The sequence below is a fragment of the Puma concolor genome, chromosome A2 (assembly GCF_028749965.1).
Source record: "Puma concolor isolate L17-30 chromosome A2, mPumCon1.1.hap2, whole genome shotgun sequence".
Taxonomy (NCBI): Eukaryota; Metazoa; Chordata; class Mammalia; order Carnivora; family Felidae; genus Puma; species Puma concolor.
The window spans coordinates 130,052,731-130,072,998 of record NC_141668.1 but is presented as its reverse complement, the minus strand read 5'-3'; the positions used below and the strand labels follow the sequence as shown (position 1 = coordinate 130,072,998).

At 38.8% G+C, this 20,268-nt stretch overlaps 1 long non-coding RNA gene across 1 annotated transcript in view; it reads right to left on the bottom strand.

Annotated features, from left to right (window-relative positions):
• LOC147583505 (uncharacterized) overlaps nt 1-20,268 on the bottom strand; it is a 292,328-nt gene that overhangs the window by 247,683 nt on the left and 24,377 nt on the right. The gene's annotated exons all lie outside the window — the stretch shown is intronic.

The following is a 20,268-nucleotide window of genomic DNA, read 5'->3' as shown; positions in this document are numbered from 1 at the left end:
AGTGCATTTTAGAGCAGTGAAACTATTCTGTATGATACTGCAATGATGGATACAGGACATGAAACACTTGTCAAAACCCAGAGAACTGGACCACACAAAGAATGAACTCTGACGTAAACTAGAGAATTTAGTTTCGAATGATATATTGGCTCATCAGCTGTAGCAAATGTACCACACTAACGCAAGATGTTAATAACATACGAAAGTAGGAGGTGAAACAGGGCGTAGGCACTTCCTGTGCAATTTTTCTATAAACCTAAAAATTAATCTGTTAAATTAAAAAACAAAAAATCCAGGGAGAGAAAAGGAGGACTTCCATGAAGCAGGTAAGACTGACCTCAGCTGGGTCAAGGACAATAGGTTAGAAACCTCAAACTGTAACATCAAAGGTTAAAAGGTAGACTTAAGTAAGAACATTTAAAGAACGACTTAATGAACTAGGTACCCCAAACTCAATTGCAGTTCTCTGAAAATTCAGTATTCTGTCATGCTTCTGAGCCTTGGCATATGCTGTTTCTTTTCCCAGAATACCTTTTCCCTCCTCTCAAATGGGAACTTTCTTAGTCATCTCCTTTATGAATGCTTCCCTGCCTCCCTACAACAACAGTTTTTATCACTTTGTGTTTACTTCTACTGTTAGTGCTTGCAAGCTGTCTTGTGCAAAGACGATGCCGGATTCTGACTTCTTAGGTGATGTTTACCTTTTTGTTAAGAAATATATATATATCATGGTAACATTGCTCCTTCTGCCTCTTGGCTACTGTGAAGGACACTGCTCTGAACTCGGCATGTATGCACATGGATTTACAAATACCTCTTCAAGATCCTGCTCCCAATTCCTTTGGATATATACCCAGAAGCGTGATTTGCTGGAACATATGGTAATTCTATCTTTGATTTTTTTGAAGAAATGCCATACTATTTTCCATAGTGGCTGAGTTGTTTTACATTTCCACCAGCAATTCATAAGAGTTCCAATATCTCCACATCCTTACCAATACTTGTTATTTTTTTTTCAATTTTAATCTTTATTTATTCTTGAGAGAGGGCGAGAGAGAGAGAGACAGAGTGCAAGTGGGGGAGGGGTAGAGAGAAAGAGGGAGACACAGAATCCGAAGCAGGCTCCAGGCTCTGAGCTGTCAGCACAGAGCCTGACGCGGGGCTCAAACTCACAGACTGTGAGATCATGACCGGAGCTGAAGTCAGATGCTTAACCAACTGAGCCACCCAGGAACCCCCTTGTTATTTTTTGTTATGTTTTTATAGTTATCATCCCAAGTATTTATCAATAAATGAAGATATGGTATGTGTGTGTATACACATATATGTCATATATGTATACCCATACATATATGTATACACACATATATACACATGTATGTCTATACATACACATACATATGCACACATATACACACATATGTACATATATACACATACATACATATGTACATATATACACATACATACATATGTACATATATACACATACATACATATATACATATACATATATATGCATACATATGTACATACATTCATACACATGCATGCACAATGGGATATCATTCAGCCTGAAAAAGAAAGGAAATTCCATCACAGGCTACAAAATGGGTGAAACTTGAGGACCTTATGATAAGGGAAATATGCCAGTCACAAAACAATAGATACTATTATGATTCCACTTATATGAGATACCAAAAGCAATAAAGTATATAGAACAGAAAGTAAAAAGGTAGTTTCCTATGGCTGAGAAGGGGAAATGGGGAGCTGTTTAATGGGGATAGAGTTTCAGTTTTGTAAGATAAAAAAGTTGTGGAGATCTGATTCACAGCAATGTAAATATATGTTTAATATGATTAACTTATGAATAGTTTAGAAAATAAAATGTGTAACATGTATTACCATAATTGCAAATAATAAAAAATAGAAACTGTTAGCCTGTTATTATTTTTAGTAGATAAACCAAGTTCATAGGTACTATGATAGCCACAGTCAACTACACTGTTGCTAAAAAGTTAAAAAATTCCTGCTCATGGATTGGAAGAATAAATATTGTCAAAATGTCAATACTACCCAAAGCTATCTACACATTCAATGCAATCCCAATCAAAATTGCACCAGCATTCTTCTCGAAACTAGAACAAGCAATCCTAAAATTCATATGGAACCACAAAAGGCCCCGAATAGCCAAAGTAATTTTGAAGAAGAAGACCAAAGCAGGAGGCATCACAATCCCAGACTTTAGCCTCTACTACAAAGCTGTCATCATCAAGACAGCATGGTATTGGCACCAAAACAGACACATAGACCAATGGAATAGAATAGAAACCCCGGAACTAGACCCACAAATGTACGGCCAACTCATCTTTGACAAAGCAGGAAAGAACATCCAATGGAAAAAAGACAGTCTCTTCAACAAATGGTGCTGGGAGAACTGGACAGCAACATGCAGAAGGTTGAAACTAGACCACTTTCTCACACCATTCACAAAAATAAACTCAAAATGGATAAAGGACCTGAATGGGAGACAGGAAACCATCAAAACCTTAGAGGAGAAAGCAGGAAAAGACCTCTCTGACCTCAGCCGTAGCAATCTCTTACTCGACACATCCCCAAAGGCAAGGGAATTAAAAGCAAAAGTGAATTACTGGGACCTTATGAAGATCAAAAGCTTCTGCACAGCAAAGGAAACAACCAACAAAACTAAAAGGCAACCAACGGAATGGGAAAAGATATTTGCAAATGACATATCGGACAAAGGGCTAGTCTCCAAAATCTATAAAGAGCTCACCAAACTCCACACCCGAAAAGCAAATAACCCAGTGAAGAAATGGGCAGAAAACATGAATAGACACTTCTCTAAAGAAGACATCCGGATGGCCAACAGGCACATGAAAAGATGTTCAGCGTCGCTCCTTATCAGGGAAATACAAATCAAAACCACACTCAGATATCACCTCACGCCAGTCAGAGTGGCCAAAATGAACAAATCAGGAGACTATAGATGCTGGCGAGGATGTGGAGAAACGGGAACCCTCTTGCACTGTTGGTGGGAATGCAAATTGGTGCAGCCGCTCTGGAAAGCAGTGTGGAGGTTCCTCAGAAAATTAAAAATAGACCTACCCTATGACCCAGCAATAGCACTGCTAGGAATTTATCCAAGGGACACAGGAGTACTGATGCATAGGGGCACTTGTACCCCAATGTTCATAGCAGCACTCTCAACAATAGCCAAATTATGGAAAGAGCCTAAATGTCCATCAACTGATGAATGGATAAAGAAATTGTGGTTTATATACACAATGGAGTACTACGTGGCAATGAGAAAAAATGAAATATGGCCTTTTGTAGCAACGTGGATGGAACTGGAGAGTGTGATGCTAAGTGAAATAAGCCATACAGAGAAAGACAGATACCATATGGTTTCACTCTTATGTGGATCCTGAGAAACTTAAGAAAAACCCATGGGGGAGGGGAACAAAAAAAAAAAAAAAAAAAGAGGTTAGAGTGGGAGAGAGCCAAAGCATAAGAGACTGTTGAGAACTGAGAACAAACTAAGGGTCGATGGGGGGTGGGAGGGAGGAGAGGGTGGGTGATGGGTACTGAGGAGGGCACCTTTTGGGATGAGCACTGGGTGTTGTATGGAAACCAATTTGACAATAAATTTCATATATAAATAAAAAAAAAAAAAAAAAAAAAAAGTTAAAAAATAAATGTAACAACAGGGTGCCAGGGTGGCTTAGCTGGTTAAGTGTCCCGCTCTTGGTTTCGGCTCAGGTCATGATCTCACGGTTTCGTGTGTTCGAGCCCACGTCTGGCTCCGCATTGACAATGTGAAGTCTGCTTGGGATTCTCCGTCTCCCTCTCTTTCTGCCCCTCCCCCACTCACAATGCCTCTGTCTCTCTCAAAATAAACAAACTTAAAAAGAAATACTTTACTCCATCTACAAGCCGCTTTATAAGGTTGGTTGCAACTGTCAGCCCATAGATCTTTCTGTAAGAGTAAAAAGAATCTTCTCTTTTCATCTGGCACCATTTCTCCGCAAACAGAACTTTTGAAACTCAAATCATACAGTCTTTATCCTGAAGTTAACCTGTTTCTTTTTTCTAGCAACTCTTATGCATCTTCATAAATAACACATAGAGTGTATGGTTAGCCATAGCTGTTTATGAATCATTTTATTTCTTCCTTTTTTATTCTATTAATTTCTCTACTTCGAAATGTCTTTCTTATTAAGATATAAGAGCTCTTTGTATGCGAGAGTCATTAATCTTTTGTTATAGGTGTTTTCAATGTTTTCCTGACTTGTTGCTTGCCTTTTACATTTATTGATGGTGCTTTGAGGAAACTACAGTAGCTGCAATATTTATTAAGTTCAATCTATTAATGTTTTCTCTTACAGGGAAGTTCTTCAGAGAAGTGTACCTTGATTTTGATTCAGATTTCTGTCGGTGTTGAGAAAAGGTGCAGTATAATACAGAAGCTGTGCCTCAAGGCCTACAAATCAGACAGGTCTACACAGACTGACATTTTACATGTTTTTAGATATTACCTAACTTTTCTTACCCAAGTTGTGTTATCTATAACATGGACTTGTGAGTCTCAAGTCAAATAACCTATTTTTATATTTTTAACGTTTATTTGTTTTTGAGATAGATAGAGAGCAAGGGCACGAGTGTGTGTGTGTTTGTGAGCACAAGCAGGGAGCAGGGGCAGAGAGAGAATCCTAAGCAGACTTGGTACTGTTGGCACAGAGCCCCATGTGGGACTTGAACTCATGAACTGTGAGATCATGACCTGAGCCAAAATCGAGTCGGACGCTTAACCAACTGAGTCACCCATGTGCTCCTCAAGTGACATAAGCTGTCTTTAGCTCTTAGCTCAGGGGTTGATTTATAGTAAACATTTACCAGCTCTCAGGATGGGGATTATGATGCTGGTGGTGGTGATTAAAACTTCCAGTTCGCAGGGGCACCTGAGTGGCTCAGTCAAGTGTCCAACTTTGGCTGAGGTCATAATCTTGTGGTTTGGGAGTTCTAGCCCCAACTCGAGCTCTGTGCCGACAGCTCAGAGCCTGGAGCCTGCTTCAGATTCTGTGTCTCCCTCTCTCTGCCCTCCCTTGCTCATACTCTGTCTCTGTCTCTGTCTCTATAAAAAATTAAAAATTAGGAAAACAAACAAACAAACCCTTCCAGTCCTTAGCTTCCCTTTATCAGCCTGGGTGGCTGTGTGTATCTTTATATCTCAGGGACTTTTGCCTTGTTTCTTCACTCAAACTCTTTTTAAAGCTACAAACATCTATTCTGGGTCACTTTACACCCCAATTTCCAGAAATTGCTGATGAACATAGTGTATACAACTTTTCACTAATGACAAGTGTTTTTGCTTTAAAGTTTTTGCTATAAATTTCTAAGGAAAAGGAAAGGGACGGCAACAATTCCAGCAAACATGGGGATACTGCAAAATATAACCAGCATATGAACTTCTCTGCATTGTGGTCCCTGGTGAAAAGCCACAGCTCCCTCCTGACTAAATGTAAAACTGAGTGCCTTACTACCCTTCCCTGAAATTTGTTTTCCCCTTGGTTCTTAAGACTTCCCTTCTCCTCCTCAAAGGTTCCTCTACCCAGGATATGAGACCGAGCAGGCATTTAAGGCAAAATAGTGCTCTCGGTTTCAGAGACCCTCTCACCCAGTTACTCCCACCTCTGTGAGACTTCAGTCCTCCTAAGGGACATTTGCCTTTTGAGAACAATCATTCAATTGCAGCTTATTGTGTATCTCCTTGAAGCAAAACTGCTTACATTGTGTTAAGTGGATCCAGTGCCCTGAAGACATGGTCCCCACCCCTAAATTTCTCCCTACTAGGAGTCCCTCATATCTGTTGTTCTCATATTCTCAGAGAGCTGCCACATAAGATAAATGATTTCATCTTCATGGAAAACACAGCAAATTCACTTCTTAAATGATAAAACAATTCAGACGCTTAAGTAACTTGGCTGAGATACTTTTTGATGATGGAATTAACTCCAGAATTCATGATCCTTGTGTAATCCCTTCTGCCCCCTCAGGATGATAGTAAAACAACCAGGGTACCTCTTGCCAGCCTTCTCTGGTACCTTCCTCTGTGTACTGTGTTGTAGCAAAGGAGTGCTCTCATCAGGCAGACATGTGTTCAAATCCAGACATTCACCTTTACTCATTGGGTAATTCTGAGAAAAGTATCCTACTTCTTCATCTGAGGTGGGAAACTGGAGGACTCCATAAAAATGTACTCTTTCCTCCTTTTCCTGCTTCTATTCTTGCCATGACCTGTACCCCGTCCCCACCCCCCCCCACCCCCCCCCCCCCCCCCCCCCCCGCCTTTTACACATGCCTTGTAATGCAAATAGCATATGTTCTCCTTGTGAGGAACAAAGAGCTAAAGATCCCTCTAGAATAGATAAAATTTAAGGAAATACCAGCTCAGAAAGACCGGACAAAGCTATAACATGCATATTCCAGACCACAGTGCTAAACATGTCAACGCCAAGGCCCCCTTGCCTCAAGGACTTATACCTGGGCCCCCAGGTATTTGTTCCTGAATGTCTGAAGGGACACACACACACCAGACCTCTATCCTCAGTAAAACCCTCCAGACTCTGAACAAAGATGAGACTCCTGCTCTTTTCCTTTCTGCATCTCCTGTAGGCTCTGTATCTGCTGTCTGGATCTTCGATAAACTCTGCTCTTAGTTCCTGCTGGCTCGCATTTGATTTCCATCCTACCCAAGCCAAGGATCCTCTCGCCTGGTCCTGCCGTATCCTCTCTGGGTCCCCAGACCTGGCCTGCCGGGACCACAATCTTTAGCTATGTCACCTCTAAAATGGGATGATTACTATAAATAAACCTACTTCATAGGGTTGTGTGGATTAAGTGAAATAGGGGACAGGAAGCACTCAATAGCTATTATTATAACTGAAGCCATAGGCATCTCACTGGCTATTACATGGATTATTCAGCAGTTGTCAGGGAGTCCAAAGCAATATCTAAAGTATATAACCTACAGTGCCCCTGTGATGATAAAATTCCTGCATCATGAGATGACTGTGTCTCATTTCAAGACATTTTTTTCCCTGAATTCTACAAAGGAATGCTAGACTCCCAAGAAAGACGGCCAAGGCAGGGGTTTTTGACTCCCGGTTCGTCATTCATAAGCTAAGCAACTTGGAAGGTCCTCTCCAGCTGTATATATAGTTCCCTGCGAACACACCTGGAAGCATTTTAATCAGTGTTAGCTTCATGAGCTTTCCAGCGCTACACCTGAACTTCCACAGGAACCCAATCTGTAACAGCCGACAACCTCAAGACACAGTCTGATGATCATTCCTTGCCAATCCTCTTCTGGTGATGTTCTTCCGATAAGGCTCATTTTAGTACTGTCGGTAGCTTTACCAAGACACCCTGGGGAGGAAGCCTCTGCGGTTACACTTTCAGTGTCATGAATGAATTATTCATATATGTCACAGCTATTCATAAAAAAAGGGAAAGCATTAACTCAGAACATTCTCACAAGGGTCGTTTTAACATGTAAGGGACAAGTCGTACTTCTGTGCACCCCAATGCTTTCCAGCCTCTGATGACTTGAAATTAAGTGACATATTTTGAGCAGCTGAAGTGGCTTAGAGACGAGTGAGAGCTCTGTGTTATGTAAGCCTGCACGTCATCCCGAGGATGTTTTTGCAAGCTCTCTGCTAACTATGTAGACTGCTCACAAGTCCATAGGGAACTTTTCTAAAGTCCACCTGTGTGCCAATGTGACCACTGTGAATGTGGTCTCATTCTCAACAGGCTTGGATATGTATCTAAGGAAAATACTTTTGCAGAGAATCAAAAGAGCTCAGTTGAAATTTCATGCAATTCTTCAAAGGGCTTATGTCTCAGTAACATCTCAACTGCACAGCTAACAAGGCAAATCAAGCATAGTCAAAAAGAAGAGGTAACCAAATAGAAAGTTAATGGCCCTTCTTGCCATTACTTGACTACAAATTTAGTTCCCAACAGACTCCTTGGTTCTGGAACATCTACCACACTTAGCAAGAAAGTAAAATTCCTAATGTGTCCTTGGTTACACAAAGTTGAGGAACTGATCTGAAGAAAGACATGGAAATTATTGTTGAAGATAGAATTTCCCCCCAAGAAACATCAACAAGCAATCATAATCCCAAAATGACAACGTTCTATTGGCAGATAAGTACCATGGAACCTGAAATCCAGCTCGGCCTTTCCCTAAGCCAAGATGTCACCCGTTATGACCAGTTCCTTTTCCAGGTGACAACTGAGAATATTGGAGTTTATCTTTTCTTCTGTTGTATCCCGCAGTTTGAAAGAATTTGCCTGCTAAGCAAAATGCCATTACTAAACAGCAATAATATGAATAATCTTTTGCTTAATTGACCAATATTATTATGTATGGGGTACCTTCTAAGCCTTTTACATATTACCTAAGTTAATCCTCAAATAATCTTATGTGAATAAGATGTTTTATATCGCCATTTTACAGATGAAGAAACTGAGGCTTCAAGAAGTAATATATAGTAAGAGCAACAGCCATAATTCAAACCCACTTACCTAAAGTCAGTCCTCTTAACCATGCAGTGAATCATCCCCAATATCTAATGATTTTCAGTGTTTAACAAGGAAATATATAGTTGCAAATATGCTATTTTGCATAGCATTATATCAGCATGTGAGCTTTATCTGATTAACTTTATTTTATTTTCTTTAATATTTATTTATTTGAGAGAGAGTGGGGGGGGGGCAGGGGCAGAGAGAGAGGGAGAGAGAGAATCCCAAGCAGGCTCCATGTTGTCGTCACAGAGCCTGATGTGGGGTTAAATCTCACGAACTGAGAGATCATGACCTGAACCGAAATTGAGTCTGACGCTTAACTAACTGAGCCACCCGGGCACCCCTAGCTGATTAACTTTAAATTAAAGTTCACTTTAACTTTCAAGCTGGTAGAATTCTAGGTAAAATTCCCTTCCCAGTTGAGAGGCCTTCAAACATGTGTCGATGGATAGCCACATGACGCGACACACATTCAAGACCCAGTCACCATAGCAGCTGCCCCTTGGCTACCCCTGAGATCTATAAAATTTGTGCATGCCTATAGCTGCGTCCACAGGACAGGAAAAGCACACTGGAGATTTCTGAACATGGCGAGGGCAAGTTTGCCAATTCTGGGGATTGGAGTACTAACTCCTGGTGGCACGTTCCTGTAGCCCACAGGGTCCTCACCTTGTGGCAAAAGGTGTGGCTAGAGGATGGCAGAGCAGGGTCTTTTGAAGCACAGGGTCCAGGGATAGAATACGTAGAGGACAAAGGGGAGGTGGGGGCTGTGATGTGATGAAAAAACAGGTCCATTACTTTCATAGTCTGAAATATCATGTACTCCTTTGTTACTTGTACATTTTCAAAACATACTCATTAGAATATGAATTACATACAAGCAGATCTCTTGGCTATCCTGTCTTCTACTGCATCTCCAACATGTATGACAAAGCCTGGCACAGATAATTCACTAAATTAAAATCTGTTTAATGAATAAATGAGTAAAGCATAATAGCTTACAAATATGCAAACACAAAACAAAACAACAACAAAAGCAACAAAAAAATGTTCCAGGAGCCTTTCTAGGTGCTTTGCATATAAGACCCCCTTCATTCCTAACAACTATAGGAGGTAGGTACTAGGAAAATCACTTTACAAATGGCACAGGAAGGTTAAACAGTCTGCCTAATATCATAGAGCTATTAATAGGCTCAAAATGCTGCATTCTTTTTCATGATGAGACACTGAATATATAAATAAATGATTGTGCAAGGGAGGGAAGGAAAGAAGGAAGGAAGGAAGGGAGGACGGAAGGGTGGAAGGAAGCAAGGAAGGAAGGAAGGAAGGAAGGAAGGAAGGAAGGAAGGGAGGGAAGATCAGGGCAGCATAGCAGAATGAAAAATTAAATCTCTTCTTCATTCAGATTTTTAAAAAATGGTAAAATTTACAATTCACACACAATTCAAAAGTGTACCATGTGAAAACACTTGTGGGAAAGAACTGACAACCATACAGCTCTTTCCTCAGCAGAATGAGCTTTTTAAAAAATACCCAAGAAAGCTTGGGAATTGGCACAAGACGGTAGCCATCTCGAAGAGGGGGCAGCATTTTTGCTGTAACATATGGTAAGGCATAAATAAGGGCCATTTAAAAGTGGGTCCAAACAAGCCCCCTTCAAGATGCATAAAGAAGAGTGCCTTTGGAGACTGTCAGGAGTTTAGAAACTTGATTGGAAAAAGGATTTGGGCACAGAGTAGAAAATTAGTTAACAGCATGCCTTCTGACCTCCCCAGTCTATGTAATACCAAGAGCTGAGTTCCAACATATCAGTATGCTGACTGGTGACTTCTAATTAAAAATAAAATCTAACACCTGTGCATCAGACAGCATGAACTGCTGGAGTTCCCACACACATCCAGCTATAGAGTTTGGCCATAAAGATGGTTTCATTTCTCAGATGAAACGTAGATGCTAGATTTATTAGAGGGACAGCAGATAGTATGATTAATACACATTCTGTCACCTTTTCATCCTTCCATTTATGCTAGCTGGATGTTGCTCCTCGTCTCTTCAAGTGAAATTCCAGCTTAAAAGAAAGAAGTGAAGAGAGGAGAGAGCAAAGGGAAAAGGAAGGAATGGGATGGGCAAAGGAGGGGAGAGCAGGAGGAGAGGATGGAAACAAGGAAGGAAGGACAGGGGAAATCACAGAAAAGAGAGCTTGTTACCTCTGGCTAGAAACAAGCAAGCTCCAGAAACACAAGTCCTAGTGCCCAGTGATAACTTCTTCACTCCTGACTTGCCTAAGTTTAGCAAGAATCTTAGCTGGGTTGCCCCCCTGTGACCTCATCAGAACATCATGATTCACATGCCTCCAAATGGAGAGCAGCAGGGAGGAGTCTCAAAAGCCCCCAGCCCTATCCCCTTCCCCTAAACAAACAAACAAACAAACAAACAAACAAACACACAAAGTTTAAAAATTCCAAAGGAAACTTATATGCACACACACACAGGATTAGTTTGGTTTGCTTCCTTAATTGCTGTTTTTGTTTGTACATACCATAACTTTATACAGTCATTTGAGATAATTGAGATAATGCGACCAATTAACTGGAATTGCCTTACACACTGAGAAGTATTGTTCCCTGCGGCAAAATACAGTGAAGGTGGTCAATGTTGAACGTTCTTGTTTGCAGTCTGTTAGCATTCTAGTCTCCAGAATTATCATTTCATTATGACTACTCCTACTATCATCATCATCATCATCATTACTGGGATGATGAGAATGATTGTCCTGATTTCTTCTCCCTGTTCTCCTTCCCCATTTATTTTCATGGTTGCCTTTTTCCACCACATTAGTTTTTGTTCTTCAGAGTATTTGCTTAACAGTTTTTCCATTTCAATGGTTCAGATTTTCCCTTATTGCATTATGTGATGGAATACTGATGGATTTTTCCATGATTTAGACAATGAAGAAAAATTACGTAAAAACTTATATACACCTAACATATGAAGAGGCATAGAATGTAAGAAATAACTTTATTCTTAGCCTACTCTATTTCCTTTCAGATCATCTCAATTCCACTCTCCAAAGGTATAGAAACCCTGAAATATTGCATGTCTCCTTCAAATTATTTTATATGTGCATACAAACCCATCTTTGTATTTCTTCATACATTTAACATAAATGGGCTCATGTTATGCATACTATTCTGTAACTTTCTTCCTCCATTACACACTATGATGGAGTATTTCCATTAAACACTCCATATCAGGAGTAGTTACTCTGTTCTTTTTACTAACATTATGGTATTCCATTGTGTAAATATACTATTAAAAAAACTCTACTGTACTTATGAACATTTAGTTTTTCTACCTAGCAACAGTTTAAATCAAATTACAGTGAATTTGGACACACACACACACACACACACACACACACACACGCACGCGCACACACACACACATACATACAATTGTACAAACACTTTATTTTTTTTTTAGTTTTTTTAAATGTTTATTTATTTCTGAGACAGAGAGAGACAGACCATGAGTGGGGGAGGGGCAGAGAGAGAGGGAGACACAGAATCCGCAGGAGGCTCCAGGCTCTGAGCTGTCAGCACACAGCCCCACATGGAGCTCGAACTCACAAACCATGAGTTCATGACCTGAACCCAAGTCGGACGCTCAACTGACTGAGCCACCCAGGCACCCCTACAAACACTTTCTTAATGGGATAAAGTCTTATAAAAAAAATTATAATAGTAAAAGACATTCTTAAATTTTAATAGATTTTGCCAAATTTCCTGAAATAAAATAGTATCCACTTATAACTTAAAAAAATTTTAATGTGTATTCATTTCTGAGAGACAAAGCGAGAGCAGGAGAGTGGCAGAGAGAGAGAGAGAGAGAGAGAGAGAGAGAGATACCCAGAATCCAAAGCAGCTCCAGGCTCTGAGCTGTCAGCACAGAGCCCAAAGCAGGGCTTGAACCCACAAACAGTGAGATGAGCTGCAGTCAGATGCTTAACCAACTGAGCCACTCAGGTGCCCCAACAATTTATAATTTTTAAACTGACTTTATCCTTTTAGATTTTGAAATTAAAAATTAATGTTTGTTCATTTTAACAAGTAAAAATTATATGGAGATATATATAACACCTCTCTCCCACCATTCCCCACATACATCCCCTTTGAAATACCCAATTTTACCTATTTGTTGATGGACTAACAAGGAACGGGAATGGCCAGTTTTCTATAACCTCACCAGCAAGAAGATTATCAATCTTGATTTTTCTAACTGGATGAGCAAAAAATGTTATTTGCTTTTTTTCAGCCATCTATTTATTAGCCATTTATATTTCATATCCCATACATTTATTTTGCATTGTTTTTATCTGTTCAATAGCACATTTTTTTCCTTGTCAATATAGAGGAGCATTTTTAACATGAGAAATATTAATCCTTTTTTTTACATTATTTTACTCAAAGTTCATTGTCTTTTAAGCTATTTTGGGTATTCTGCCACTTTGAAATTTTATAGTTTCTACAGAATATTCAGCAAGAAAAATATAACTGGAATTTTAGTTTGAATGTTCTGCACATAAAGTAAAAATGTCAGCACCAAGTGTGTTTTCCCTTAACTTCACCTCAACGTATTCTGTTTCTTTTCAGATTCTCAGGAAGTGATACTCCTTATTTTCAAAAGCACATGCCTTGTCTTGAAATTTAAATCTAGTATCCCTACCCCACACCCCTTTGAATCTATGGGCACTTGAAATACAGGCTTTTTTTTCCTTTAAAAGTTCATGTTGTAGAAGTATTTTTCTGATTTTATAATAAAGTCTACCCATATTTCATTATAATCAGAGACTATTCTTGAATAAAGAATATTGTTACATATTGTAAAGTAGTAAGATTTTGTAATATTATAAGACCATTTTCATTACCGTTCTAATGGAAACTTTTATTTTTTAAAATATTTTTTAAGTTTATTTATTTTGTTTGAAAGAGAGAGAGAGAGAGAGAGAGCTAGGAAGGGGCAAAGAGAGGAAGAGAGAGAGAGTCCCAAGCAGGCTCCACACTGCCAGTTTGGTGCAGGGCTCAAAGTCACTAACTGTCACAAAGTCTAGAGTTGGAGGCTTAACCAACTGAGTCACCCAGGCACCCCACCAATGAAAACTTTATAAGCAGGTATCCTCCACTTCCTATATAATGTATATCTCTATTTCTATATATGAGTATCAGCATATATACGCAGACACATATAGAATTTATTTCTGGAACTTTTATATCTTTCTCGACTTGGTTCATTATAGGCTTAGATAATTGAATAAAGTTATCTTACTACGTTTACTTCTTGTTTCTCCTATTTTTTTTTTTTTTTGCTTGATAAAAGTTGAATCCATGATATGGCACATAGATCTTTATAAATATTAGACTCTTATTATGAACTTTACCTCCTTATTTTGTATTAATCTTATTTCTTCAAGTATCAGTTTATCTATATTTTGTGGTGTGTGTGTATGAGTACTGACATTAATTTTGTTTAATTATATGAATATGACTAAGACAAAAACAAATGAGAGATTATGGTTATACTACTGGGGTGTGTGCGTGTGACCATTTTCCTACTATTCACTTTTGCATTTTAATTGCACTACATGGTTATTTGGCTTCACAAAATTTCTCACTAAAATTAAAATCATGCAGGGGCACCTGGGTGGCTCAGTTGATTAAGTGTCTGACTTCGGCTCAGGTCATGATCTCATGGTTCCTGAGTTCTAGCCCCGCAATGGGCGCTGTGCTGACAGCTCGGAGCTTGGAGCCTGGTTCGGATTGTGTCTCCGTCTCTCTCTGCCTTACCCTTACTTGCGCTCTCCCTCAAAAAATGAATAAATGTTAAAAAAATTAAAAGAAATAAAATCATACATACCTTTTTCCTTCTAAAGAATTCTAAATATTTAATACTATATTAAAATATTCGTACAAATGTAATTTTAACGTAATGGCAATAAGTTAACAGTAACAACAAGCTTATTAAAAAGTAATGATTTATGCACAAATCATTTCAATGATGTCTTATAAACTCATCTGAGGACAAGACTGACCTTCTTGGTGGGTGACTTTGCTGATGTCTGCATGTATTCGACTGCATAAAGGAATATTCTCTTCTAGAAAACAACCTTGCATAATCTTAGTATTCCTTCATTCTATCGTAGAGAGAATCTATGAAGTAGCATAAAATCTGACGTATTACATAAGTAAATATAGTCAGTTTTAAATAAACTAAATAAAATCTAAAAAGCTGCAACCTCTTTGGGGTATCTGGGTGGCTCAGTTGGTTAAGTATCCAACTCCTGATTTTGGCTCAGGTCATGATATCACAGTTTGTGGGTTTGAGCCCCGCATGGAGCTCCACACTAACAATGCAGAGCCTGCTTGAGATTCTCGCTGTCCTTCTCTCTTTGCCCAGCCTCCCCTCAAAATAAACAAACTTAAAAAAAAAGAAGTGCTATCTTCATATTTCATCACATTGAATTCAGTCTTGTCAGGTTATATTCCCTCTTTGGTTTGGTTTTGATGTGCTCTCCCATCCCAAATCTCGGACAAATGTTTTCTGACCCATCAAAGTGCTTGGAATACATCTTATCATCTAAACTTTGAACTGGAATTAAAATATAGTTTCCTTTTTTTTTAAATTAAACGTTGCCCATTTATTTTAACTTGTTAACAGAAAAAGTTAACTTGCACATTACAACCATGATTTCAGAGCTATGGAATGGCATAAAATTACCTTTTTTTAAATGTTATTTTTTAATTTTTTAAATTTACATCTAAATTAGTTAGCATATAGTGCAACAGTGATTTCAGGAGTAGATTCCTTTGTGCCCCTTACCCATTTAGCCCATCCCCCATTCCACAACCCCTCCAGCAACCTTCTGTTTGTTCTCCATAATTAAGAGTCTCTTATGTGTTGTCCCCTTCCTGTTTTTATATTATTTTTGCTTCTCTTCCCTTATGTTCATCTGTTTTAGATCTTAAAGTCCTCATATGAGTGAAGTCCTATGATATTTGTCTCTCTCTGACTAATTTCGCTTAGCATAATACCGTCCAGTTCCATGCAAGTAGTTGTAAGTGGCAAGATTTCATTCTTTTTGATTGCCGACTAATACTCCATTGTATATATATATACCACATCTTCTTTATCCATTCACCTGCCGATGGACACTTGGGCTCTTTCCATACTTTGGCTATTGTTGATAGGGCTGCTATAAACATTGGGGTGCGTGTGTCCCTTCGAAACAGCACAGCTGTATCCCTTGATAAAAACCTAGTAGTGCAATTGCTGGGCCATAGGGTAGTTCTATTTTTAGTTTTTTGAGGAACCTCCATACTGTTTTCCAGAGTGGCTGCACCATCTTGCATTCCCAAAATACAGTTTTTCTTTGATGACCATTCCTATTTCCACCAACATTTTTTCTGGATTTTATTTGGCTTCTATGATCCTAATTTTGGTTGTTCTTTAGGCTTGTGTGGTCAGATTTTGTGACAGTTTGGTTATAGAATTTACCTTATTATAATAACTTATCTCTGTTCTTATTCTCAAAAGAGTATGGAATTCTTTAGAATCGAGTTTTGAGGATTTTTTCACATTCTTCCTCGTGTTTTATTTTCATAGTAAATATTATAGTAAAATCTCTGTAAAATGTGAACAGTGAAATCCTTGTGTCTGCATCTCACTAATTTTGAGACATATAAATATTCCTTTAAGAGAGAAGTCTTGATGGGCAATTATCTACCGAAAGCTTGGGAGAAAGATAAACAGACTACTAGGTGAATTTTATCTTTGTCTCTTTTATTGACCTTGGCAATACCATTAAATGCTATATCTAAAAGCTTTGTTAATTAACTGACTCAGCAGGTAGGAACCTCAGAGACTGATTGCTAAGGAAAAGTAAGAAGGTGACTAATAATTAAGATCACTTTCCAAAGTCAGGTCATCAGACTGGTCATTATTTTCTTACACTGATCTAGCCCTGGAAGGAATATAAATACTTGTGACCTGGAATGATAGATGTTCTTCAATCTGCCTTTGAAAATGTTGTCTACTTGCCTTAGGATGTTCCTCTTCAAAAGAGAAGACACCTATTTGGCTACAGACTTTTACCTTTGATATGGCATCTTCTTAACTTGGGGTCTCAGAAAGCCTTCTCAATGGTTTCCTAGAAATTTTCCAGGATGGAACACATCTTAACCCTGTTTGTTATGCTTACAAACTACAGATTTTGGAGATACTTTAAAACAGGCAAGATAAAACCTAAGAGCATATAAAGGGAGAGGCATAATTATCCCTATTTTATATTTGGAACAACTGGGACCCAGAGAGGTCACTTCACTTGATAAATAATGGAGAGCTGATGAGATAACCTGGTTCTTCTCTTTTAATTCTTACTGGATATTTGACATGCACATAAAAATGAAGCATAACTTACACCACAGAAATAACATTCTTAAATTAATAAGTTAATATTGTTTGCAATCTTTCAGCAATGTACATGTGACTCGATGACATAGTTATCAGTCAAGTTTTAATTCCAGTTGGCAGGTTTTCTTATCATTTATTGTTTCCATGTTAGAAGATTCCAGGTCACACTTATTTTGTTTGTTTGTTTTAGAGAAGAGAGAGAGACAGCAGGCAAAAGGGGAGAAGGGCAGAGGGGGAGAGAGAGAATCCTAGGCAGGCTCCACGCTCAGTGTGGAGCCTGACATGGGCCCATGACCCTGGGATCATGACTTGAGCTGAAATCAAGAGTCAGAGGCTCAACTGACTGAGCTACCCAGCCGCCTCCCAGATTACAATCATTGCTGTTACAAATAGCAGTAAGTATTTTGTGCCTCTGGATGATTTTCCCAGATAAACGTATCAAATATGAACACAGAGTAAGTAAAGTTCTTGCTCATGTCTGCTTTGGAAATGCCATCAGACTCAAAGCTTATAAGCCAATTTCTTTCAAAAAGCTGAATGGCTGATTACGTTATCTTGAGACATAGTACAAGATGGATTTCTAACTCACTGCTTAATTATATTTGAGTATGGGAAGAATTTAGTTGTTTTACATTTGAATGTAATTTTCAAATACATCTTAACATATACTGTCAATTTCTTTTTCTGGTCAATGAAGAAAATAACCCAATGTGGGAAGAATTAAACTCATAGTGATGAAAGGTCTGCACTACAATTTTGTTTTCTTATTATCTTAGTTTCAACATTAAAAAAAGAAAGAAATTCTGGCCCTGAAATAAGATGTTCAGTCTATTCTTGATATTGAATATATTGCTGAGATATGCCACTTGAACAAACAATGTGAAATCATAGAAATGACAGTAGTATCACCAAAGAATGTTTTTATATTATCTGTCATTTCAAAATTACTCTCTGAACAACTTTTTCTCGAAAGCCAGCAGACCTCAGCAGGGTAGAAAAGCAGAATCTTATATTCATTCTCTCAATCTAGGTCATCTTTGGTGCTGCTTTTGTTTTTTAATGTGAATCCGAGTCAGAAGGGGTGACCACCAAATTTTCATAGCAAATAAAACGTCTTCCGGATGGGCATTAAGGTGTAGATCTTTTTCTTTGCAGAACAAAGCCCATCCTTGCTACATATGGGTTGTTGGACTCCAATAAGATTGAGCCCAGAGCACATTTTCTAGTCTGCCTCATAGATAACAAAAAAGAATTGTAAACCAAAAGACCCATCTCTTCTCTTACAGTCTGGATAAACAGAATGAAACTTGTCAAGCATTTCTCTTTCACCTGTGTACTGCACTTACGCCAAGAGCAGCTAATTCATACTCTCTCCATCAGTAACGTCACCCAAGTCTAAAGTGAAATATCTACCAGCAGATGCACAAGAGTGTAATTGCTCTTCCACAATGTATGCCATTGATATTTTGCAACATCCATCAGTGTTATATGATAAAGGAATTTTGCCAATAGTTCATTCTGCTTTCCCTGTGATCATACTATTTGTCATTAACATGGCAGCTGCTTTTATTAGCTTTGTGGCACTACCGTGACTTGTACTTGTGTTTTGGCAAGATGAATGCAACCTGGAGAGATGCTTCTGTAATTCTAGACTTTTTTCTACTACTGACCACAAAAGTCATCAGTTTGGCACTGAAAAGCATTATTTTGAGCTTGTTCAGGAAAACAGAGAGGTCACTCTTTTTGTTAAGATAGTGTGAACTTTTTTTTTTAAAGATAGTGTGAACAGTTCTATGGCTTTATTTTAATACTGGATAAAGTTATAATGAACGTTAATATGACTTGCTGGTCTAAGTACATGCAATCTTTAAGATATTCATGAAATTATCGCTAAAGATTAATTTTCCTTAGAACAATATCCACTCATATTATAGATGTGCAGTACAGTCCCAGTCACTGTTTATATTGGTGAAGCTTCTGAGTTGTATTATTTATGTTCCAATTTAATAAATACTTCCATGCAGCAATGAACTCCTTTTTGTGACTTGAACTTTTTTTTTTGTATAAGAATAGAACATAACTCATTAAGAATACAAATGCAAATTTAACAGTTCGCTATAGGTTGGTTAAGATAAACTGACCATCAGTCTTGGTTTGAACATACAAAACCCTAATGGGAATTCTGCGACTAACACAGTAAGGCTTTTATGCGTTTGTGAAATGCATGGGAAATGGGTGTTTATTGGCCTCACCCCCAAATTCCTGAACCATCTGCCATAGTAGTTGCCAGACACCACTAAGACAGGGACCAGCAGGACAGGAGGACCCCACCCTGAGAAACGCTACCGCAGGGCAATGATTGGCTCATTCTGCACACCTGTTTCTACTATAAGGCTGGCCATCTTTGAGAGACAATACCCCTAATACACAAAAGAAAGGACACAGAAAATACCACAAGGTGATCACAGGCTCTGTTCTTTTGCTGTCCCTGAACCAGTCTTTTCATCTTAACCTGTGCTCCACCATTCTGACAAAAATTCTCTTGAGTACCATTTATTGCATGTTTACTGAATGCCTGGCTCTGAATTTATATAAAAAAGGAAGCTTGTCAAAGTGACTCCTTAAGTTCCTATGAAACCCACTTTAGAGGTAAGGAAACCGAAACAGGGAAGTTTGTTAACTTGTCCCTGAATCGGTTACTAGCAAGCGACAGATTTGGGCCCAAACCCAGGCCTTTGGGGCTCTAAAGCCCGTGCCATGAATTTGCATGTTCACTGTCTAGTTAAAACGCACATAAAGCTTTATTTTACTTTCTTGCTCTAAAATCTTCAGTGATTGCCATTGCCTACAGAACAAGCACAACCCCCTTGGCAAGAGTTCAGATCCACGGACAGTCTGGCCTTCCCCTTCCCCTCCGGCCCTGTCTCCCACATATGCTGACACAGTCCCCGAGAGCATCACCTTCTTCCACCCTCATGCTTAGGTTTAGAATCTTCCCTCTCACTGCCCAGCCCTGCATACCTCTGGCCCAGGTCACACCGCATACTATGATCACTTAGCCTTCCACAGGAGGCCCTGGGAAGGCATGGCAATGACACCTGAGAAGTCATATTCACACCATAATTGTCTGGTCCGGTGATTGTCACTCTGTGGTCAACCAACCACTGATAAAAGAAGCATCTGGAAGCG